Below are 24,722 nucleotides of genomic sequence, written 5' to 3' on the forward strand. Positions count from 1 at the left end.
AGACAAGAAGTAATGGTCTCAAGTTGCAGTTGGGGAGGTTTAGGTTGGATGTTAGGAAAAACTTTTTTACTAGGAGGATGGTGAAGCAATGGAATGGGTTACCTAGGGAGGTGATGGAATCTCCTTCCTTAGAGGTTTTCAAGGTCAGGCTTGACGAAGCCCTGGCTGGGATGATTTAGTTGGGGACTGGTCCTGCTTTGAGCACGGGGTTGAACGAGATGACCTCTTGAGGTCCCTTCCAACCCTGATATTCTATGATTCTATGATCCTATGGGTAGCCACCACTGAGAGAACTTTGGGAAATACTCTTGGGGTTGACGAAAATCTGAAGGGGGGACGACACTCAGTATTGGTAGTGGTCATGTCCCAAAGTGAACAGGAGAAAACATCTGTGAGCTGGTAATACCGAAATGTGAAAGTAGCGTCATGTAGGTGGATGGCCAAAAAACAGTCTCCCTGTTCCAGTGATGGAATGATTGTTGACAGTGTGACCATCTTGAACTTCTAAGCTTTGACAAACTTGTTGAGAGCTCTGAGGTCCAGAATGGGTCTCCAACCTCTCTTTCTTTTGGGTATTAGGAAATAATGAGAGTAAAGCTCCTTGCCATGTAGATGTTGAGATATTGGTTCTTTGGCTCCTAACTGCAGGAACTGATCTATCTCCTGCTGTAGTAGACTCTTCTGAGAAGGGTCCCTGAAGAGGGACACAGAAGAGTGTTGTAGAGGGCATATGGAGGTGAAGTGGATGGACAAACCGGATCTGACAATCTCTAGGACCAATCTGTATGATGTTATGTGCTCCCAGGCACTGTGGAATACTACCAAACATTGGTCGAATGGGTGCATTGGCCAAACATTGGTCGAATGGGTGTATAGGCAAAGCTAGTAGTGGGGAGAGGTTTCACGGTGCCTAAACCTACCAGTAAAAAGTCGTGCTTAGGGGCAGGTGGTTGGTTCAAGTATTGGGAGCCAGAAGGCTTCCATTTTGAGAATTTCCTTTTTTATTTTTTAAGGGCTCATAGTGTCGTTGTGACAGGAATTGGAACAAATATGGCCTTTGTTGGCACTGAGGGTTAAAATGTTTCTTTTGTCCTGGTGTGTAGATTCCCAGTGACCCATGGGTGGCCCTGGAATCCTTCTACGAGTGGAGAGGTGTGTCGTTCTTCTCAGTTAAGAGCTTCACACCCTCAAAGGGGAGGTCCTCCACTGTGGTCTGCACCTCCTTCGGGAATCCCGAGGCGTGAAGCCACAATGCCCGTCTCATCAGTTGGCCCTTCTGGATGACGGCCTTGAAGGAGTCCCAGGAGCTCTCCGGCAGTGAATCAGCCAAGTCATTCAACGTATTATAATTTGTGTAGTCGTACTTTGCCGTGAGTGCCTGGTAGTTGGCAATTTGAAACCTGTAAGGTGACTGAGGAGTACACCTGGGTCTATGAAAGCCTCGTTGATTGGAAGGGCAATTTTGGAAACAGATGAAGCATGGAGGATATAGATGAGCTTGTGATGTGTCTTTTTATGGCATGTGGAAGGTGTCTGCCACTCTTTTCTTAGCTGTTAGCTCCTCCTCTGGCTCTTTCTCCTGGTCCTCTGTTTCTTGAGGATCTGAGGCCCACGATGCTGTAGCCGAGGGGGCCTGCCTGGGAAGCTCTCGGACAATGCTTGGTGCCCTTGAGGTAGACTGGTAGTGCACTGCTCAGGGGTCCCAGTATGGCCACTACAGTGGCATAGGGCTTGGTGGAGGTGCCCACAGGTGGCTGTACCAAGATGGTGGTGGTGTCATCTTGTGGTATGTTCCTGTATCCTGTTGTTAGTGAGTCCCATATGGAGCTTGGGAGGAGTACTGTGAAATTAGTTCCGGCTTGTTAACTGATCCCTCGCTTGACATCGGATGGGTATGGCTTGACATCGGAGTGGTTAGCCATGGCTAGGTGCTGTGATCTCAGTACCAAGGGGTGGAGAGTCAGGTGGTACCAACATACTAAGGTCACCTTGTGGAATTCAGCTGGTACCGAGCGTCCCGGCATCAGTGGTGGTGCTGTGATAAGTGGGGACCTTGCTTGTACTGATCTCTTTGGTGCAGAGTGGGTCAATGTCAACTCATATACCGGGAGCATCTTAGGGCGTTTGACCTTACCTCTCTGTACCAAAGATTCAGTGCCTGTGCCCAAAGGGTCCATGGGCCTGTCGACAGTACCAGACACCAACAATCGCCATGAGGTGTGGATGCCGGATTACCTCGGTGCTGGTGGTGCCAAGAACACTGAGTGAGATGATGTTCGCTTTCGACTATCCCTGGGCTCACTGAGGGCACTTCCCACTCTCTTTTGCGACTTGTGAGAAAAATCCCCAGTTCATTTCTTCGACCCACTATCCTTGGAAGTCGAAGGTTGAGTGGAAGACTCTTGCACACCAGAGGGCTGGGGTCAGAGACTCACCTCCATAAAGATGATTTTCTGGTGGAGTTCTCTGTCCTTGCGGGATCTCGGTTGGAGCTACTGGCAGAGGGAACACTTTTGTTGGATGTGGCCCTCACCAAGGTAGCAGATGCACTGGGATTGCTTGTCCGCGACCAGGATCACTTCGCTGCAAGTGTGACACTTCTTGAAGCCCAGAGAGCCATATCCTTCTCCAGGAGGAGTCACCCCCTCACCGGGGTCAATGCAAGAAGGAAGTCTTTCTTTTCTTTTCTTTTTTTTAAGGCACGGCCATAGGAGTCAGAAGAAAAGCTAGAAGGTTTCTAAAAGCTAAAATTTAACAAATGAAAGGGAGAGTTAACGATCAGCTAGCAGACAGCTAAAATCTCTGTCTCTAGCCAGGGACTGCTGAGAAGGAACTAAGGACGGTTAGTCCTTGCACGCTGGCTAGCCTCATGGCACAGCATGAGGAGGGGGAGCACATGTGTGGGCCCAACAGAAACTGCTACCAAAATTCTCTGATCAGCAGCGCAGGAATGCAGGCACACCTACAGTGCAGCACTCATAGGGACACTATTAGAAGGAGGAGGTTAGGCTCCTAAATAGAACGGTCCTGATTTTAAAGATGCTGACAACCCGCAAATTCCACTGACTATAATACAAGGTGAGGTTACTCAGCATGTCTGAAAATCAGGCCAATTCTATTTATGTGCCTACAGATGATTTTGGAATCTAATCTCAGGAACTCAAGTCCGAGAATTTTGACCAAATATCATGGTTAATTGTGATTTTTCTATATTGTTCAAAATCAGCACATCAACAGAAATAAGTTTATTCACCTTCCACCATTTATATTGTTTACTTTTACTGTTTCACTAACTCAGGGATGTGCTGGCTACCGCTTCCTGCGGCACCCATTGGCCGGGAATGGCAAACTTTGGCCATTGGGAGCTGTGGGGGCCGTGACTGCAGACAGTCAACCCCAGCAAAATGCCTCACAGCCCGCAATCAGATTACCCTGATGGGCTGCTTGCAGCCTGCAGGTTACCCACCACTTGTCTAAGTGCAGTCAGAACCATAATCAGAGATTTTCTTACAAGACACTATTTCTTCCTTTATCCTTAGGATAGCTTGAGGTATATTCCTATGATTCTAGAGGATGATGAAACAGACGAGACCAAAAAAAATATCAACTAAGTTCACTAACCACCACCCTAAAATGTAAGTTTCACAATACTTACAGCTTTTCAAGATATCTTAATAAAGTATGTTTTATAGTTGCTTGTACTGAACAAATTGAACAAGGTGATTTATTATTCAGATAGGCACAAAAGATTTCAGAAATACAAAGAGAAGGACTATAAAGGCACAAATCATCAGTAATGATGACAAGCTAAACTGCCTTTCAAATATGAACAAAATGCAACCATTTAGAGTATCATATATCATGGTCTCACAGACCCTCATTTATTTTCTAACCATAGAGACTGCCTGATAATTTAACTGGTGCTGTATTTCACATCTGTTAAGAATCTCTTTGTTAGATAAGTGTTTCTTGAACTTGTACACAGAATAGAAAATTCTTTCAGGATCTCAGCCATTTGAAATTGAAATAAATAAATCTGTGCATAAACCTTTCCAATCAAGAGGATTATTTCCTTCACAACCATATTTGCACATTTAAAATGATTTTTTGCAGCCTTGGTGCCACATAGAAAACTAGTGATAATATGAAAAAAAAACCTGCCCTTCACACTGAGAAGATAAGGATTGCTCAATCCGTATCAGTAACTAAAACATTAACCTTTACAGTGGTTTGGATTCCTAATGTGATAGTATGCAGCTGAACACAACCAGTTTTACTGATGGGATTTGTTGTTTTATTGTTTTTTCAATGCTCTGTGCAAAGCAAAATTAACGTTAAGGACCAAATTCTACTCCATTACACCCGTGTAAATACCTACTGGAGTTCATAAAGTTACTCCATGTTTACACTGACAGTACACAGCAGAATTTGGTCCTAAATAAACTGATAGCCTTAACTCAGCTATTTTATTTATATATTTTACTGAACATTTTATGTACTATAGTTTTCCATTTTTCATTATATAATTTAATCTTATATTCTTAACAATAAGACATATGTTAAATCAATCTTAATTCCTGGTCCTGCAAATAAGATGTGCAGTGCAGATTTCAATTAAGCCACTGCAACTCTATGCAGAGTTAGGATCTACACCAGGACATCTACTTCAGAAATGGGAGCTTAGTGACTAGCTCCAGTTCAGTAAGATACTGAAGCAAGTGCTTATTTTGAAGTATATTTATCTGTGGTACTTTTATAGCCCCCATAACCACAGTATCTGGGTGCCTCACAATTTTATCTTTATCTTCACTGTGAGGAAGTGCTGTTATCCCTATTTTAGAGATGGGGAACTGGAGAATGGAGAGAGTAAATGACTTGCCCAAGGTCACAAAGGAAGTCTGTGATTGAGCAGAGAACCGAATCCAGGTCTCCCACATTCCAGAGCAGTACTCTAACCACTGGACCATCCTTCCTCTCTATTGAGGTTAATGGAACTTCACATGTTTTTTGAAACAAGGAATATGCTTAACTACCGTGTAGAATCATGGCTGATACAAGAGGCAAGCAAAGTTTAGAGTCACCTTAGCTAGTCAAAACACATGATGACGAAGTTCAAGAACTGCACATGTAACATTTCTTCTTTTTGATTCCAATTATAGGTAAATTGAGCCGATTTAGAAGAAAAGCTAAGCAACTATCACAGTGCAGAAACTAAAGTAATGACCTACTTAATTTCAGTGAAGATTCAGCAATATGAAAATAATTGCTTTTAGCAGAACATCTAATGATGGCGTTGGTCCCAAATGATTACATAAATGATCAGCTCACAGTTCACATCTGCATGTTTCAAATTAAACAAACTCACTCTCTTTTCAACTAAATAAGGAGCAGCTAAGATTCTGATACCAAATCAGGCTAGTCCTAAACAATTATGTAGTCACAGTAATCTAGATTGCACATTTAATACTAGTAATTAAATTTGCTTAATAAAAATCAATTAAATTGTATCAAATGGCAAGCACAAAATTTTAAGATTAGAAAAAGAACCACTAAGTTTTATTAACTGTTAGAAATAAAGGATAAGTCCTCTGCACATTGTCATTTGATATGTTGCAATTTAATTGAGATATAAATTGGAACACAAGACTAGCCATTTCAATCATAAAACACAAGGCAAGTATGACAAATGTTTAAGGCATAAAACATGACAAGAACATGTGTTAGACAAACTGAATATAGACTTGTGAAATTAATTTTGGTGTCTCCACAATTTGCATTATGAGGAGAGCTTGACACATACTTCATAAAAAATGTTGACAAAATTTGACAAATTTCCCCCCTCACAAACTGTTCAGGAACTTTGATTTATATCAACTTGAAATTTTGTTTGCAGTGTAATTTTGAAAGGATTTTGAATTATGCAGGAACTAAGTTTACGCTATATATTTGCTATTTATTATGCCTACTCTGACTGATCACCATAGTCTCACAGTATTTTTTTTTTGATTGGATGAATATGTAATGTAATCAAATCGCTGAGAATTAGATTCTCTCAGAGAGGAGATGGGGCCATTTTTGGAATTATACATAGCTATGCTATCAGGATTAAAGAATTAGATCATCATAAATTTTCCCTTTGGGCGCCACTTGAGTTAGGTCTGGCGACAGACATCACACCCCCAAAAATCTGTCTTATTGTAACATTATTGGTTGGATTAGGTAAGAGGTAATTTTCTCTTTATACAGTCATAACATAATTGCATGTGGGATGTGCATCCATGGTCCGAGCTTTGAAGATCATTTTCCAAGGCTCTAGTCAGGGTTTTGGGGCACTTATGGTTGCAAAGTGTGCAGTTACCTACTCTTGTCAGTCTCATTTAGCTCTTTTAGTACCAGAAACATTAATTCACTTCAAGATTTTGGCAATACAATCGTCACATCATACTGCGTCACTTGTAACCACTATACCAGGAGTTCTCAAACTGGGGATCGTGATCCCACAGGGGGTCATGAGGTTATTATATTGGGGAATCACAAACTGTCAGCCTCCACCCCCAAACGCCCCTTCACCTCCAGCATTTAGAATAGCATTAAATATAAAAAAAGTTGGTCATTTATAAGGGGGGGTGCACCCCTTATATAAGAAAGGGGTCACCAATACAAAAGTTTGAGAACCACTACACTGTACCCAATCCTATATACAGCAATATTTAATGGATCTAGAAAATGCATGTACTCAACTACATGGTTTTCAATTTTCTATAACTTATCACCACTATCCGTTACAGTCATTGTCACAAGCACAATAATCATTAACAAAAGTTAATGGGTTGCTTCACATAGCTACCTTGCAGACCTCAGAAACTGGCATATTCCTGAAGCAGGCAGAAGAGGATGCCTGTACCCTTGTGGAAAGCACCTCCCTGTTCAGAGTGAGAGGCTTGCCAGCCATTTGATAGAAGATGGAAATATGCTATGTGATCCACTTAAAGATTTTCTGCAACAGGTTGGCCTGTTGATATGCTGAATTTGGCCACAAAGATGCAGGGAGATGGCCTAAATGACTTGGTGCTGTTGAAGCTTGGGGGGTTTCCAAAGTATGAAACTTTTTTTTCTCCTGGTGTTAAATGTGGTTTTGAGAAGAAGACTGGTAAGGTTTAAGTGGAATTCTAAGACTACCTTATGAATGAACTTGGAATGTGATCTGAGAACTATGTTGTCCCTAAGGACAAACATGTAAGACAGAACAGGCATGAGGGCTTGCAGTGCACCTACTCTCTGTGCTGATGTAATGGCCACAAAGAAGACCATCTTGATGGAAAAGTGCTGCACTGAGCACTCTGACCATGGTTCACAGGGAGGCTCCATGAGGCTTTCCTTTAGAAAGATAGTGTTCAGGCCCCACAGAGGAGTCAGGCCTCTGACTGGAAAGCAAATATGAAGGAGGCCCTTAAAGAATGTGGAAAACACAAGGTCTTAAGAAGACCAACTACACCTCTACTGGAGCATGCCATACACATATCAGGTGGACCTTAACAGAGTTAAATGTTAGCGCTACATGTTTCAGGAGCAGCATATAGTCTAAGATCTTCTGTATTAGGACCTGCACAGGGTCAATATAATGTTGAGCTGTCTATATGGAGAATCTTCCATTTCAATGAATAAGTTTTTCTGGTGGAAGGTTTCCTGCTTTGTATGAGAAATTCCTGAACTTTTAGGAAACAGTCTCTGTCTGTAATGCATAGCCAGCCAACATCCTGCAGGGGGCGGGCACTGGGGCTGTCTGTTTGTTTGTTTCAGGGAAGCCTGGCTGTTTAAAAATAGCCAGAGCTTCGCGAACCAGCTGAGCGGCCGCGAACCAGCTGAGCGGCAGGGGACAGCAGAGCAGCACACAGCAGGAGTTTGCCTGGGATTGGTGAGTATCCGAGTGCGTGTTTGCTGAGTAAGCATCCGAGTGTGTGTTTGCTGGGAGGGCAGTGTGAGAGCCTGAGCGAGTGCCTGATTGGCTGGTAGCCTGCAGGGGGCGAGCACTGGGGCTGTCTGTCTGTTTGTTTCAGGTAAGCCTGGCTGTTTAAAAATAGCCAGAGCTTCGCGAACCAGCTGAGCAGCGGGGGACAGCAGAGCAGCACATAGCAGGAGTTCGCCTGGAGTGAGCCCAGTGACGCTTACATCTTGCCAACTTCTCTGAGGAAGCTCATAGTAAGAAGGTGATATGGAAGAGGGGGGGTTCAGCTGTTGTGACGTGCACTGGATGTGCCATGTTTGTCTTTCTTCCACAGGACAGAAGCGACTTTGTCTGTACAAAGTGCAAGCTGGTCTCCATATTGGAAGAGAAGATTGAAGGTCTGGAGCAACAGATAACGACCCTGCGTTGCATACGAGAATCTGAGGATTTTCTGGACAAAAGTCAGGATATGCTTCTATGGGCACAAAGCTCTAAAGATTTAGAGCAGGTTGCACAGCGGAGCCAAGAGGCCAGTGAAGAAGCTTGGCAACATGTGACCTCCAGAAGAAGAAGGGGGAATGTCCGGGTTCCAGCAACGCAGACACAGGTAACTAACCGCTTTCATGTTCTCTCCACAGGTACCGTTGCGGAGAGTGGACCAGATGATATGTCTGGGGGGGAGAAAGCAGAAGGAGATTCCGCTGGTTGGAAGGCATGAGATGCACTGTCCTGAGATGGGGGGTTCCACGACCACCACTCCCAAAAGAAGGAGGTGGGTGGTGGTGGTCGGGGACTCTCTACTCCGGGGGACTGAGTCATCTATCTGCCGCCCTGACTGGGAAAACTGAGAAGTCTGCTGCTTGCCGGGGGCTAAGATTCGCAATGTGACTGAGAGACTGCCGAGACTCATCAAGCCCTCGGATCGCTACCCCTTCCTGCTTCTCCACGTGGGCACCAATGATACTGCCAAGAATGACCTTGAGCGGATCACTGCGGACTACGTGGCTCTGGGAAGAAGGATAAAGGAGTTTGAGGCGCAAGTGGTGTTCTCGTCCATCCTCCCCGTGGAAGGAAAAGGCCTGGGTAGGGACCGTCGAATCGTGGAAGTCAACGAATGGCTACGCAGGTGGGGTCGGAGAGAAGGCTTTGGATTCTTTGACCATGGGATGGTGTTCCATGAAGGAGCAGTGCTAGGCAGAGACGGGCTCCACCTTACGAAGAGAGGGAAGAGCATCTTTGCGAGCAGGCTGGCTAACCTGGTGAGGAAGGCTTTAAACTAGGTTCACTGGGGGAAGGAGACCAAAGCCCTGAGGTAAGTGGGAAAGCGGGATACCGGGAGGAAGCACAGGCAGAAATGTCTGTGAGGGGAGGGCTCCTGCTTCATACTGAGAATGAGGGGCGATCAGCAGGTTATCTCAAGTGCTTATATACGAATGCACAAAGCCTTGGAAACAAGCAGGGAGAACTGGAGGTCCTGGTGATGTCAAGGAATTATGACGTGATTGGAATAACAGAGACTTGGTGAGATAACTCACATGACTGGAGTACTGTCATGGATGGTTATAAACTGTTCAGGAAGTACAGGCAGGGCAGAAAAGATGGGGGAGTAGCACTGTATGTAAGGGAGCAGTATGACTGCTCAGAGCTCCGGTACGAAACTGCAGAAAAACCTGAGTGTCTCTGGATTAAGTTCAGAAGTGTGAGCAATAAGAGTGATGTGGTGGTGGGAGTCTGCTATAGACCACCGGACCAGGGGGATGAGGTGGATGAGGCTTTCTTTCGGCAGCTCGCGGAAACTACTAGATCGCACGCCCTGGTTCTCATGGGTGACTTTAATTTTCCTGATATCTGCTGGGAGAGCAATACAGCGGTGCATAGACAATCCAGGAAGTTTTTGGAAAGCGTAGGGGACAATTTCCTGGTGCAAGTGCTAGAGGATCCAACTAGGGGGGGAGCTTTTCTTGACCTGCTGCTCACAAACCGGGAAGAATTAGTGGGGGAAGCAAAAGTGGATGGGAATCTGGGAGGCAGTGACCATGAGTTGGTTGAGTTCAGGATCCTGACACAGGGAAGAAAGGTAAGCAGCAGGATACGGACCCTGGACTTCAGGAAAGCAGACGTCGACTCCCTCAGGGAACGGATGGGTAGGATCCCCTGGGGGACTAACATGAAGGGGAAAGGAGTCCAGGAGAGCTGGCTGTATTTCAAGGAATCCCTGTTGAGGTTACAAGGACAAACCATCCCGATGTGTCGAAAGAATAGTAAATATGGCAGGCGACCAGCTTGGCTTAAAGGTGAAATCCTAGCGGATCTTAAACATAAAAAAAGAAGCTTACAAGAAGTGGAAGGTTGGACATATGACCAAGGAAGAGTATAAAAATATTGCTCGGGCATGTAGGAATGAAATCAGGAGGGCCAAATCGCACCTGGAGCTGCAGCTAGTGAGAGATGTTAAGAGTAACAAGAAGGGTTTCTTCAGGTATGTTGGCAACAAGAAGAAAGCCAAGGAAAGTGTGGGCCTCTTACTGAATGAGGGAGGCAACCTAGTGACAGAGGATGTGGAAAAAGCTAATGTACTCAATGTTTTTTTGGCCTCTGTCTTCACTAACAAGGTCAGCTCCCAGACTGCTGCGCTGGGCATCACAACATGGGGAATAGATGGCCAGCCCTCTGTGGAGAAAGAGGTGGTTAGGGACTATTTAGAAAAGCTGGACATGCACAAGTCCATGGGGCCGGACAAGTTGCATCCGAGAGTGCTAAAGGAACTGGCGGCTGTGATTGCAGAGCCATTGGCCATTATCTTTGAAAACTCGTGGCGAACGGGGGAAGTCCCAGATGACTGGAAAAAGGCTAATGTAGTGCCAATCTTTAAAAAAGGGAAGAAGGAGGATCCTACAGGCCAGTCAGCCTCACTTCAGTCCCCGGAAAAATCATGGAGCAGGTCCTCAAAGAATCAATCCTGAAGCACTTACATGAGAGGAAAGTGATCAGGAACAGTCAGCATGGATTCACCAAGGGAAGGTCATGCCTGACTAATCTAATCGCCTTCTATGATGAGATTACTGGTTCTGTGGATGAAGGGAAAGCAATGGATGTATTGTTTCTTGACTTTAGCAAAGCTTTTGACACGGTCTCCCACAGTATTCTTGTCAGCAAGTTAAAGAAGTATGGGCTGGATGAATGCACTATAAGGTGGGTAGAAAGTTGGCTAGATTGTCGGGCTCAACAGGTAGTGATCAATGGCTCCATGTCTAGTTGGCAGCTGGTGTCAAGTGGAGTGCCCCAGGGGTCGGTCCTGGGGCCGGTTTTGTTCAATATCTTCATAAATGATCTGGAGGATGGTGTGGATTGCACTCTCAACAAATTTGCAGATGATACTAAACTGGGAGGAGTGGTAGATACGCTGGAGGGCAGGGATAGGATACAGAGGGACGTAGACAAATTGGAGGATTGGGCCAAAAGAAATCTGATGAGGTTCAATAAGGATAAGTGCAGGGTCCTGCACTTAGGACGGAAGAACCCAATGCACAGCTACAGACTAGGGACCGAATGGCTAGGCAGCAGTTCTGCAGAAAAGGACCTAGGGGTGACAGTGGATGAGAAGCTGGATATGAGTCAGCAGTGTGCCCTTGTTGCCAAGAAGGCCAATGGCATTTTGGGATGTATAAGTAGGGGCATAGCGAGCAGATCGAGGGACATGATCGTCCTCCTCTATTCGACATAGGTGAGGCCTCATCTGGAGTACTGTGTCCAGTTTTGGGCTTCACACTACAAGAAGGATGTGAATAAATTGGAAAGAGTCCAGCGAAGGGGAACAAAAATGATTAGGGGTCTGGAACACGACTTATGAGGAGAGGCTGAGGGAACAGGGATTGTTTATTCTGCAGAAGAGAAGAATGAGGGGGGATTTGATAGCTACTTTCAACTACCTGCGAGGTGGTTCCAGAGAGGATGGTTCTAGACTATTCTCAGTGGTAGAAGAAGACAGGACAAGGAGTAATGGTCTCAAGTTGCAGTGGGGGAGGTTTAGGTTGGATATTAGGAAAAACTTTTTCACTAGGAGGGTGGTAAAACACTGGAATGCGTTGCCTAGGGAGGTGGTGGAATCTCCTTCCTTAGAAGTTTTTAAGGTCAGGCTTGACAAAGCCCTGGCTGGGATGATTTAATTGGGGATTGGTCCTGCCTTTGAGCAGGGGGTTGGACTAGATGACCTCCTGAGGTCTCTTCCAACCCTGATATTCTATGATTCTATGATCCAGATCCTCAGTGGCAATGATTGTTGGTCTGGGTGTAGTATCTGACCTTGGTTCTGAGATGATATATCCAGGCAAGACATGGCACCTACGGAAGGACGTCAGTAATAAGTCTAACATCCAAAACTGGCCATACAGGGCTATTATAATCATGGAAGCCATGTCTCATCTGATCTTGGATACTATTCTGTGGATTAGGGGAATCAGTGGGAAAGCATATAGGAGCCTGCAAGACCACCAAAGGAGAAAGACACCTGGCAGGGAGCCCAAGCTCACGCCTCCCTGGCGCAGACATTCGAACACTTCGTGTTGTCATCTGCAACAAACAAGTCTATGAGAGGAATCCCTCACTGACGGAATACTCTAGATGACGACGTTTTGGCCTCATGGTTCATAGCTCGCATGTTCTAGTGTAGAAGAACAAGTATACCAAGAATCTGCTCAGTATATTCAGTTCTCTGAGGCCAAGAGACACCTGTGTCAATCCTTCAGGGGGATTGCAGGATGGACAAGCCTAACATCTGCCATAATAATTAGCCCTGTACAGGGAATCTGTATGGGGGGGAGAGGCATAGGAGGAGGGTCTGACAAGGAGAGTTCAGTCCAGATGGGTTGGATCAGTTTGTGGTAGTTGAATATAATAGATAGGAGTTGCTCTGAAGACTTTGGAATGCTTCAAAGAAGTTTGCTGAGCAAAAAACTAGTAGGTTGGATGCTTGCCAGGTTCTGTCTTGCTGCTAGTAGGAGAGAAACTAGGAAGGCTCGCAGCTGCCCTGTATTTTGTGTCCTAATATAGGAGCACAAGGAGACACAGGATGCCTGCATAACCCTAAAGGATACTGCAATTAAAAACAAAACTGGCCTTGTTCAAAAGCACATGTGCACTTAAACTGGGATCCAATATAACTCAAAGAACAAGGGAAATTCACAAGCAAAAAGTTTTGTTAACATGGAGTTATGGTTGCAGGCACTCATCAGTACTCTGTGCCCCCCATTACATTCCAGAACACGAGTTCAATTTCCAAAAAACAAACTTGCAAATCAGGAAATGCTGATTTGAAATGTTCTCATAAGAACGTTAGCATTACAAATAAAACAACACAAACATTAGAAAATCAGGAAATGGGGAGTTAAGATGACATCTCTCACAACACAACCACGGGATGCCAAAAACAACTGGAAAAAGAAAAGGAGTACTTGTGGCACCTTAGAGACTCTAAGTCTCTAAGGTGCCACAAGTACTCCTTTTGCGGATACAGACTAACACGGTTGCTACTCTAAAAGAACAACTGGGAATATCATGGTACCTTATGCATCCCTAACAAAAGCTGCTATTTTGTCTGTGTACTCTGAACTCTAAATCAGAACCAGAGCTATGTAAATAATTGATTTTTTGTTTTGGTAACTGAAGGTTTTATTTAGAAAAAAATAATTTCAAGTGAAACTGTTTGACCTGAAACTAAACATTTTATTTACATGTTTTTAAATCTCTTCAAAATATTAAATTGCAGTAAAATTCTACACAAAAATGCATTTCAAATAAAAAATTATAATGGTTTCTGGTGGGGTTTCCCAACTGAAAGAGTTCAGCAAATTTGACCAATGAGCCCAAATCTGCCCCCCACAAAGAAAAAAAAACCCAAAAAACATTTTTGCACAAAAAATTTCCCCCATCTCTAATGAAGACTGATATCCATACATGATCCATCAACATGCGTGCAGATATATGAAAAAAAAAAAAAAAAGAAAGGGAAGGGGCAAGACTGATTTTCCTGTGAGACTCCTCAGGACAGAGTCAAGGTTCACAAAGTTTTATTGTCCTATCTGCTTTCTAAGTTAATATCAGAACTATTTGTATTTATCGCTCTCAAATGTCATTGTGATTTTTTGTTGTTGTTGTTGCATATCATTACACAACAGTTATACTCATTAATGTCTCTCCCAGGACAAAATATTTGCAAACTGAATGATGGGAGCAACATTTTTATTTTAACATGTATTTTGCAGCAATGAGGATTGCTTACTCTGTTGTCATTTACTTGTTGTCACTTACACTTGCAAAGGGAGATTAAAAATGCTCCTATTTTTATTTAGTAGCATTTTATACCTACTTTATACTGGTGCTAATGACGACGCAATGTCCAGGGCAACAGAGAATCTGGTCCATGATCTGTAGTGGGAAATCCCTGCTTATTCCCATGAACTTCTTCAGAAAAGGGCAGTTGCTCCACAGGCTAGTAATGAGTAATACTTCTTAAGAGTACTCAACACTGGGGGAACAGCCGCTAAATGTGATTGAGAGGAAGACAAGTATGCAGTTTCCAACTGCTACTTTTGTTCGACGGTTCTATAATTTATTTTGAGGGCTTTAGGTTATATGACAATAATATTTTCCTTCAGCACCAAAAATTACGTTTCTGTGATGTTGTTTGTGCAGTTCACATCTTATATGTGTGAAGAGGGCTTTGCTTCTATTATTGTTGGTGCAGCTGCTGCTGTCACAAAGTTCTATAATTTAATTCATGGGCCTTAACTTATAGATAAAGATTTGATCATCATATTACATAATGTTGCATGTAGAGCACATCTGGGCACAACTTTGCTTTGGTACACACAGAAACAATGAGGAGAGATCCTGGTGGGGAAACAGACTGCCATCGCTGAAAAAGAAAAATTAGAAGACATTTTGGACAATGGAAATTCTTCCCACCCATTTCTTTGGAAATTAAACTGTGAAAAACACTGTCAGACCACAAGCTTTCTTAGTGTTGCCATCTCTTAACAATGTCATCAAAGCACTAAATGTGAAAAGATGCCGCAGCAGTGGACAGAAAATGCACAATAGGATTTCCAGCCACTATCCCGGTACAACAGAAGTACATGCACCTGATCAGGAGGGATTTTTCTACAGGGGCTTTTCCAGCACAATTCAAACTATCAAAATGTTTCTCCACCTTAACTGGGGGTCCATTTACATTTAGTTTAAGGATCAATAGTTTGATGGTGTTGAATTATTTTTTTGGTGCAGCAGAAGGCATGAAAAGTGGTGAGGGAATGAGCCAGTAATATCAAGAAATGAGATACTACAGTGTCACTGAGGAGGTGGGGAATCCTGCAGACAGGCTCCAACTGTGAGATGCAAATATTCCATTGTGGAGAAGATGTGTCCTAAAACAGGAGGCTATATAGGAGACGGTGCTTAAAGTGTGCTTCACCAGAACAAGCCACAGACACAGGAAATACCATTTCTAAAAAAACAAGACAGGTTGCTGAGGGGTGCACATTTTTAGTATCACCTAGGGGAATCTACCTCTCATTGGCTGCTTTCCCCACTTGCCTGCATCCTGAAGAGCAGTTAATCAGGGTTGCTGCAAGAAAGAGACAGAGCTCTTCCCCCCCTTCCCTGACATCATTCTCACAGGAGGGAAGATGCAGGGAGAGGGGGGAGCAGAAGGAACCCAGCATCTCAGGACAGCCCAGCTCCCCACTCCCCCTTTCCTCCTGTGAGTAAGGGTTGGTTCTTCTGCTGCTCTCCCTGCCCCCTTTAACACCCAACCTGTGAAGGGACATAGGGTACCCCACTGAAACCGCCCCCCCCCATTCCTGGGAGAGGAGAATGAAGAGCTCAGGAGGTGCAGCAGAGGTTGGAGGAGGCAGAACAGGTGACAGGGCAGAACTGATCAGGGTCTGGAGGGGGCAGAATTAATTGCTGGGCAAGGGTAGGCAGTTGTAGGGATGATGAACTGCCCAACCCCCCTCACCCCACCCACTTTCAGATCACTTTAAACATAATTGTTAAATACTGGAAAACTCAGCCCAAGGATCTGGGTTCCCAGCAGCCAACACTCAGATCAGATACATTCTCAAGAGCTCTGTCCTGCCTGCCAGACAGATTTAGTTAAACATTAGTACATTCCAATGGCTGGGGCGCAGACAATCACAAAATCTCTGTCCTCGTCTTTGAAATGCTGTTGGGGGCCCAGGGGAGAGGAGGTGACAGTGATGGAAATTCTAGGAAAAGCAGCACAAGGTGGGGTTTTCCACATTGCTTTGTCAAACTACTTCAGTTTCAACCTAGACCCTTGCTCCTTAGGGATCAGAAGCAAGTAAAAACCTGTGTGTTTATTCTACATCTTGAACATCCTTTCCCAACTAACAGCTTTGAGACAAACACTCCACTGAATTCCCAAATGCACCAACATCACCTACTCTGCAGTACATACCAGAAAAAACATAAAGGAAGAATGGCTGTGATTTGATCCTAGTGATTCAGTAATTTCTCAATAGTTCCACATACTGTTGCAATGCTTGCATGTAAATTATCCATTTTTATTCAGTATATCACTGCATGCCTATGCTTTAACAAAAACTGGTTAAATAGATACCAAAAATTATAGATGAATTTAAAGTATCTAAATAAAAATAATATAATACGTAACTGCAAATTTTCTATGATTTTCACTGTATTTTCTCATCAATTTAAAAGATCAAAATATCCAAGCCACATTTTGTTTGTTTTCATTTCATTTCTCTGCACTTTTAAATTTGCTATGCTTGTTTGGTCATGGGAAGCTTTCCAAGGTTGTAGGTCTTTAGTTATATTTCACTTGTATATTTTGTTGTTTTCCTTGCTTGTATCCCCAGAACCACAAGCTGCTATTATATAGGTTATACCAAGGGATTCTCAACCTCTCTCTTTCTGAGGCCCCCCAACACGCTATTAAAAACTCCAGGACCCAGCAGGGAGGCCTTGGGGCTTCAGCTACAGAGTGGGGCAGCCTCGGGCTCAGGGCTTCAGCCGCTGGGGGGTGAGGGTGTCAGGGCTTCAGCTGCAGGGGCTCCAGGCTTTAGCCCCATGGGGTGAAGGGGCTCTCTACTCTTGGCTTTAGCTTGGTGGGATGGGGGATTTGGGGCTCTGAGCATTAGCCCTATGGGACAGGAGGATTCTGGGCTTTAACCACGCAGAGGCTGGAACTAGGAGCTTCTGACCTGCAGAGTGGGGTAGCTTGGTGCTCTGGGCTTTAGCCCCATGAGTCATGGAGACTCAGGAATTCTGTCTTGTGGAGCCCCAGGGTTTCTGCCCCACAAGTGAGGGCACTCAGGGTTTCTGCACCAGGGGCTTGGGGCTCAGTGCTCCGGGCACCAGCCCCATGGGGTGCGAGATTCGGGTCTTGGGGCTTTAACCCCGTGGGGCAGGGGAGCTCCAGGCTTTAGCCCCAGGAGGTAAGTGGGCTCAGAGCTGCAGGCATTAGCCCTATAGGTAGCCCCGTGGAGCCTGGGGGTGGGGGTGGCTCAGGGCTTCTAGCCCCATGGGGCTTCTGCCTCTGCGGGGCAGGGGGCCTTGGGGCTCCAGTCTTTAGCCCAGCAGAGTGGGGGCTCCAAGCTTTAGCTGTGGAGTATCAGCACTCGGGGGCCCTGCTTTGCAGACCCCCTGAAACCGACTCACGGTCCCCCGCTTGACAACCACTGTGTTACACTATACTTGTGTACACACTCACACAAAAGCCAAAAAGATGCTAATTCAACTCAACACACTAGTACAGTCTCCGGTGTTGTCTTGCAGCTTTGTTTACACACTGAAAGAGAGACAGACTCATGGCTCAGATGTAGCCTAGTAATAAAGAAAATGTACATAAAATTCCAAAATACGTGAAAAAATTCTTCCTCTGTCAGACGATGATTTCCCCCCTTGTGTGAATCAGAAGCCAGAGTCACGGCTCCACCCCCCCCCTCCTCCGTCACTGGACCCAGAATAATCATCAACCATTATTTTAAGATCTGCACGTTAAACTCAACAAGTTCCTTGTCACAGTCCGTCCACATCAGAGTGAGCGAACACGAGAACTCTCCCTAGTGGGGAACCGGCGCCAGTGGCGGCTGCTGCTGCCTCCTTCTTCCCACCGCCTGCCTGCGAGATACACACACGGAGCTCTCCCTAGCACCACATCACACGCCACGCTCTCCCCCATTGCTCATGCATTTCCAAAAGTAGCAGGGAATCCAGCTTCATCAAATCATCTGCCTGCAAGACAGGAGCATTACAGAGACTGCTTCATCCTGACCAGCTCCGGAACCCAGACTGGAAACGGTGTCTGCTGAAACGACTCCCCCTCCGCCCCCTTCCCCCTGTTGGATTCCAGATCTCAGTGAAGACAATTGCAGTAAATGAGGACATTTCAGGAGTGCGTGGCTGCCGCCGCCGCCGCTGCCTAGAGGCGAACGCTCTCTTGGTCACAGCTGAATAAATGTCTCAGTGTGATAGCTAAAGGGGTGGTGGTGATCAAGTCTCCGGAAAGCAAAAGAACATTTCCAGCCGGTATATCTTGCAGCAGATGCTCTACACCCGTGGATCGTTTCACTGCAAGCTTGCAGAAGTGAACGGAGAGAAATGCATCGCAAAGGAATTGCACAGACTTTTAGTTATTTTTAAGGCAGCGTAAGGTAAGCTTTCCACTGCAATTAGACATGTTACCCTGAACTGTAATGCTACCCACAGATCTGGAGGGATCAGAGAGCCTGCTTTCCCACCTCCCTGAGAGAGGATTCATGCAAATAGTGAGTTTCCAGGTTTTCCTAATTAAAACTTCATAGTGAATAGTGTAAAGCCGCTGAGCCTAAATGTTTGGGGAGGGACTGTTATGCAATAGTATTTGGCTGCCTGGGGATAGGTATTGCGTCCTATAACTTTCATGACAGATAAGGGGAGAAAAGGGTTGAAGAAATATCACTGTGTCCAAACCATTTCTTTGTTCTAGAAAAATACCACAGCTTCAGCTAATAAAACACCTTGCCAGGGATTAGTAGTTAAAGAATTTTCAGAAGATGCACAAGGTGCTTCAGCCTTACAGGATTGCTTACAACTACCACGGCTTGTTAACTTTTCTATTATACAGCCCAAATATAGTCCCAACAAAGAGATTATAATTATACCTACCTATAAAACATGGTAATGAGATTATTACCAAGCAGATTTCCTTCCCAGTAACTTGCTGTAAAGTACTGGAGGTAGGGGAACACACACCTTGCTCCGGCTTTGAAGCTCTTAGCATTTTGTGAACTATTATTATAGTTGGCAAACAGTGGCTCTCACCATTTAATATTCCCAAACCCCTACCACTTGACACATTTCAATTGGAGACGGCAAGAAAATGTAGCAGACAAATAGGACAAAGGATAATACACATCAAGCACCAAAGTCAAAGAGACTGCCTTGGACCTTGCATCTTGCTGCTTCATGCAGTGGGGTTTCCGTCTTGCGTCTGTATCACTCAAATAAAAATCCTCTCCTGTGACCTCAGCGTCTCTATTTAATATAATACTACAGAGAGCTCCAATAATAAAGGGGGAACTCGGATTGTGGTTAGCCTGGATTTGCAGGGGGTGGAGAACCATGACAAAATAGAGCATCTTTGCATTCTGCAAAGCAAGAAACAAATTCTCAGCTTGTGTCAATGTCTCCCAAGAGGTCTGTCCCAGTGGAACTGCGGATCCACTCTCTGCCAGAGGAGCCAGAATAGGCAGTGAAGCAGTTTAATTCGACCTTGTATGTCTAAACAGCTTAAATTCTGTGTAAGCATAACAGAGAGAAATTTAACTCATTAGGCTCTGAGATCTGGAAGTTTGAAAAAGATCCATTTTTTAAATCTCCATGATTATATTATTTTACATCTGAACACTGGAAGGCAGCAACAAAACAGACAACAGTAAAGGATCACATCAGTATTGGAGATTTATTTCTTTCAAGTGTTTCACTGTGGTTACTTTTCATATATACTATCAGTGTCAGGGATGCTGTACCTATGAAGGTTAAAACCTAGATGCTGGGTGAAAAACTAACCAGTAAATTTCATGCCGTGACCATTCCAATTTGTATTGTACACATTAAAATTAATGTAACATTAATTTCAAAACCACAAAAATATGTCTGTAAAAATTCTCAGCATGAAGAATCCTAAACCTTATTCCTACTCTTGGTGTTACACAGATTATATTCCACCAATCTGCTAATGGTTCAGTTTCTTCACTACAACAATATTAGTCTCTGGCCAGATTGGCAATTAGAGTTTGAAATTAAAAGCTGTTGTTTATTTTAGTATATCTGTTACAAATATATGCAAGCAGTTCAAATAATGGAAACACGGTCATCTGAATTTTAACTAGATATTACTAAGTTAACATCTAGAGGTTTACACCCTATATCGATGACATTTTTAGTCATACTGGTTCTATTAAAAGCAGATTATGAACATTTCTAATGCAACTACTCACACTGAACAGTTTCTTAAACAATTATCAGATGCAGTTTTAATGTGCTTCTGCCTTTAAAGGATATTAAATCATCTAAGGAAGACTCAGGGCTACTGAAAGCTTACAGTACAGAAAATATTTTTATTTTAGTAATGACATCATTATGTCCTTCATGGGGAAAAAAGACTCGGTTATCACTGCTGTTTAATTTTAACATGATTAACAAAATAATTCTAACTTTTAATAAAACAGGACCCACTCCCCATCTCCACGCCCCTCCCCAACACATAGAAGAGTAGCCAGGTGGCAAGAAGCCACCTGATAAAGAAAGTATTAGTTACTAATCTATGGGAACAACATTTAAACTGTTCATCAATTGACAGTCAATGCACAGGTCTGCTCATTAAGCAAGTACTTCACAGGATCATCTTTGTGGTTTGCAATTTAACTATTTCACTGACAGAGGCACCTTTCATAACAGAATAATATAAATATCTAACAAATTTGGAGAAAATAAGGAGATTAAATTCTCACTGAAATTATGTACAATGAAAACATGGCCTACAGAACCACGAGCCTCTGCACAAGAGATGAATCACAAAGCATGTGTACTCCTCATAACACTCACCATAGTGGACAGAATTCTATTGGTCACTAAAACACATGGTCACGTCACTTGGAAATCCAAACTCAGCAACAGACTTTATGCATTTTATGTTGAGACACCAATAATTTTTTGTATAAAAGGTATTATTCTTAGCATAAGGTAAAAGCAAAGTTACACAATAGTAACATAAAGCTCTGATAGTACCACTGTAGTGACCACTGTGGTAATGAAAGTCAATGAAATCGATTAGCTTGCCAAAAATCTATGCTAAAACATAAGCAGAGCTCTGCAAAGCAATTGAGCTGTGAAATCTCAAGGCAATTCCTTGTAGGGACCAGTTAGCTTGGGTAATCATACGAATTTTACAGACCTGAGGCAAATCATAGTAAATCTAAAAAAATTTAGAACGTAAAGACTCCCCAGACAAAACTTGTTTAATTATTTGTTAAGACTGCATTATGTATTTCATGCCTTCTGATAACCACAATTTAGTTAACCAGCTGAAATCCCATTAAGACCCTAAACAAAAACATGGATGCAACAAACATGGACGCAACAAACTTGTTTTTTAGCACACAAGTCCTTTACATTTTATTACATCTACCTTTTAAACTTAGTACTGTTATTTCTTTTAGAGATTGAGATCACAAGCATATTTTAGAAGTGAAATCCTGAAGTGATGAATTCAATGGGAGTTGAAGATATTAATCTCTCAGGAACTGGTCCTTCAGTATTTTTGTAATTGGATAAATACAGGACAACATGGCAACATACAAAGCTAGAACTAATACGAAATTCAAATACAAATATTTTTGTGAAGTCTTTAGATTCATTATGAATTACAGAATATGATCAGATGCATTTTTATTATAGTGGAACATCTCTACATTGAAGTCAATTTACTGCACATTTTACTCAGAAAGAGAATAGAATCTCTACTGGTCCCTTAATGCTTTCAAAAACAGTATTACTACTTTATGCATATGCACAGCACAAAATCATGGGGATGGATCACTGGCTTAAAATCAGCTACTTTTCAGTTATGCATACGAGCACAAATCTTACAGGCAAAGATAACTGGTTGTAAAAGACAATACAAAGCCCTAAAAGCTCATTTTGATGTCCTTCCTTGTGCCTACTTCTCTCCTTGAGCTGAGGAGAGATATTGGGCCTGATTTTGCTCTCATACCAATTTTAAAACTAGGCCCACAGACTTCAATGCAATTAGTCCTTGTTTACACCCAGTGTAAGTTAAAGGGGAGTTGGGATCATTTAATCAGTCAGAGATGGACAGAACCAAAACCCCAGGTCTGAATATTCCCACGTTTTGGGAAACTTAGATCCCAGATCTGTGGTGTGAGTCCCTTTCTAGTTATAATATAGACTTTGTTATGATTGTTTAGAGTGAGCAGAGGAAGTGGGAGAGGAGTATGCATTCTCATTGGGAATTGCTAAACTAAGAAATACAACACCAATTCCTAACTTTAAGCTATAGTGTATGCCAATTCCAATGGCATCCTATATTAACTGGTCTCCAAACCCACCACGAATGAGACCAAAAGCTGTATGAAATGTCTCATCAATGCTGTGAATATATGTGCACATACAGTGTACTATTTAAGGACCTGATCCTGCAAATACTTATTAACATGAGTAGTCCTGTTGAAGTTACCGAAACTCAGTAAAGGATCACAGACCCTAATGTGCGCTCTGAAATAATATAGTCATTAATTTTGAATGTATTTACTTGCTTGGCTAAATGCAGATATACTTTTATAGGGAAGTTTCTATGGGAAAAATTATTAGACTCTTTAATCATTTACTCCTAAGTTAATGCATTAGACCAAGAATGTATTTGGTAAAATAAATAGCCAATGAGATGGCTAAGAAATAAACCTCAACCAAAAATATGCACCCATTCTTTTGTATTTCATGTCCAGGAGAGCTGCCATTCCAGCCAGACATCATAAAACATTCTAAGTGAGGGCTGTGATACTCCCAGACAAATAATTCCTTAGATTTTCTGCACAAACATTACCAAATCAGTTTACCATTTCATACCTCTCTCCCTAAAATGAGCCTTCATTAAGCAATCTAAAGATCTGCACTTACACAACGGACCCAACCAAAAGTCTAGGCGACTTTCCCACCTGGTAAGAAAAAGTCCATGCAACCTGTGTAGTGTCAAGATAAAACCCCTTCCTGGAGTTTGACATTATTTACAAATTAACATAAAGACCAGCCCAAACCTTCTCCACAAGCTTGGCTCTCCCTAAGGTTTCTACTTTAGATCTACCTAGCCTGACCCCTAAGTCTTTTCTGTGTCAGACCCATGATTCCTCTTCTCATGGGAGCACTTGCTCTGAGGTCTACTTCCTCCCTTTTTAATTGCCTTCCGTCTGGATAGCCTTTTCTTTAGGTTTGATGTTGCTGGTAGGTGTTATGGGGTGGGGATAACTTTATTCCATCAATCCCTTCTGCAGTGTATCCCATCACAAGATGGCTTTTCCGTCTCTAATTGTCTGTGTTTAACTTTTTCTTTATCCACTTTATCTTTCATTTTATCCATTATTATTATTTATTAGTTGTATTGTGGTAGCACCTAGAGGACCCCACTCCTACCTTGATTTTTACATCAATGTCCACATCTGTGAAATGGGGATGGTGATACGTACCTCCCTTTGTAAAGCTTTTTGAGATCTACTGATGAAAAGAGCTAGGTATTATTGTTGTTGTTTTGGAAGGAAAAGAGGAAAGGGGAGGAGGAGGCTGATTTTGATTTTTTTTCCTTCTGCACTATCAGTATAATGTACTGATAAATATCAGTGGTCAAGCTACAAAACCAGATCCTAAAAACTGATTTTAAAAAGATAACCTAAGTGACATCCACTTTCATGATCTGAAAGATGAGGAGGGGAAATGTCAAAAAATAAAGGCTGTGGGCTATCCAAATTTCATGGCTATTTGTTTGCTCCTCCATCCTTCCACATTTATGACAATTAAGTGTACCAATTTGTAGGACTCTTACAGAAAGACATGCATCACTGAACAAGCAGTTGACATCATACTGTTTGTATTATACTTTCTCCTCCTCTCCTTTTCATTTTCTTATAACTTTCAGGAAGCCAACAGAGCTTATAAATCACTAACGAGAAAAAGTGTGACCAAAGATTCAAAACAGACATTGCTAAGATATATGACAGTTAAAGCCTTAAGCAAGCACATAGAAAATAAAATGCTATTTTTCCAATATGTGTATATAAAAATTAATGTTCAAAGATGTAACACATTATTTTGGTGTCTCAAAACTTCAAAGTGCGTCTCAAGCATCTTTCAGTCTGATGACAAATTGATCGTTTTAAATAAGAACAAACTTTTTCATTTCTGAAAAAAGAAAAATTATTACAGAGGTAATGACATCTGCACAGTTTCACTCAACAAGCAGTCACTTCTGATGTTAAAAGTCTTTGACAGCAGGCTTCAAAATCAAAACTAATCAGTAGTTCAATCATGTGAGACATCTGCATTGAAACAAATCCTAATTGTATATTTTAAAGAAGTAAAACCTTTTGATTTTTTTAAAAAAAAAGTTATACTTTTTCTAACCCAATATAGAGATAGGCCCTTAATAAAAACTCTAGAATTCAGATCCAAATCTTGTGATTGACAC

General features: G+C 42.9%; 2 protein-coding genes across 5 annotated transcripts in view; one reads left to right on the forward strand and one right to left on the reverse strand.

Moving 5' to 3' along the window:
- Nucleotides 1–24,722, reverse strand: part of DOCK1 (dedicator of cytokinesis 1) — a 552,328-nt gene that overhangs the window by 284,358 nt on the left and 243,248 nt on the right. The gene's annotated exons all lie outside the window — the stretch shown is intronic.
- INSYN2A (inhibitory synaptic factor 2A) overlaps nucleotides 17,952–24,722 on the forward strand; it is an 81,451-nt gene continuing 74,680 nt past the window's right edge. For all 3 annotated transcript variants that reach the window (XM_084632951.1, XM_084632950.1, XM_084632952.1), the window contains exon 1: nucleotides 17,952–18,639. The gene's annotated coding sequence lies outside the window, so the exon portion shown is untranslated. The remainder of the gene's footprint in view (nucleotides 18,640–24,722) is intronic.

This window comes from Lepidochelys olivacea (assembly GCF_965140295.1).
Source record: "Lepidochelys olivacea isolate rLepOli2 genome assembly, chromosome: 7".
Lineage (NCBI taxonomy): Eukaryota > Metazoa > Chordata > Testudines > Cheloniidae > Lepidochelys > Lepidochelys olivacea.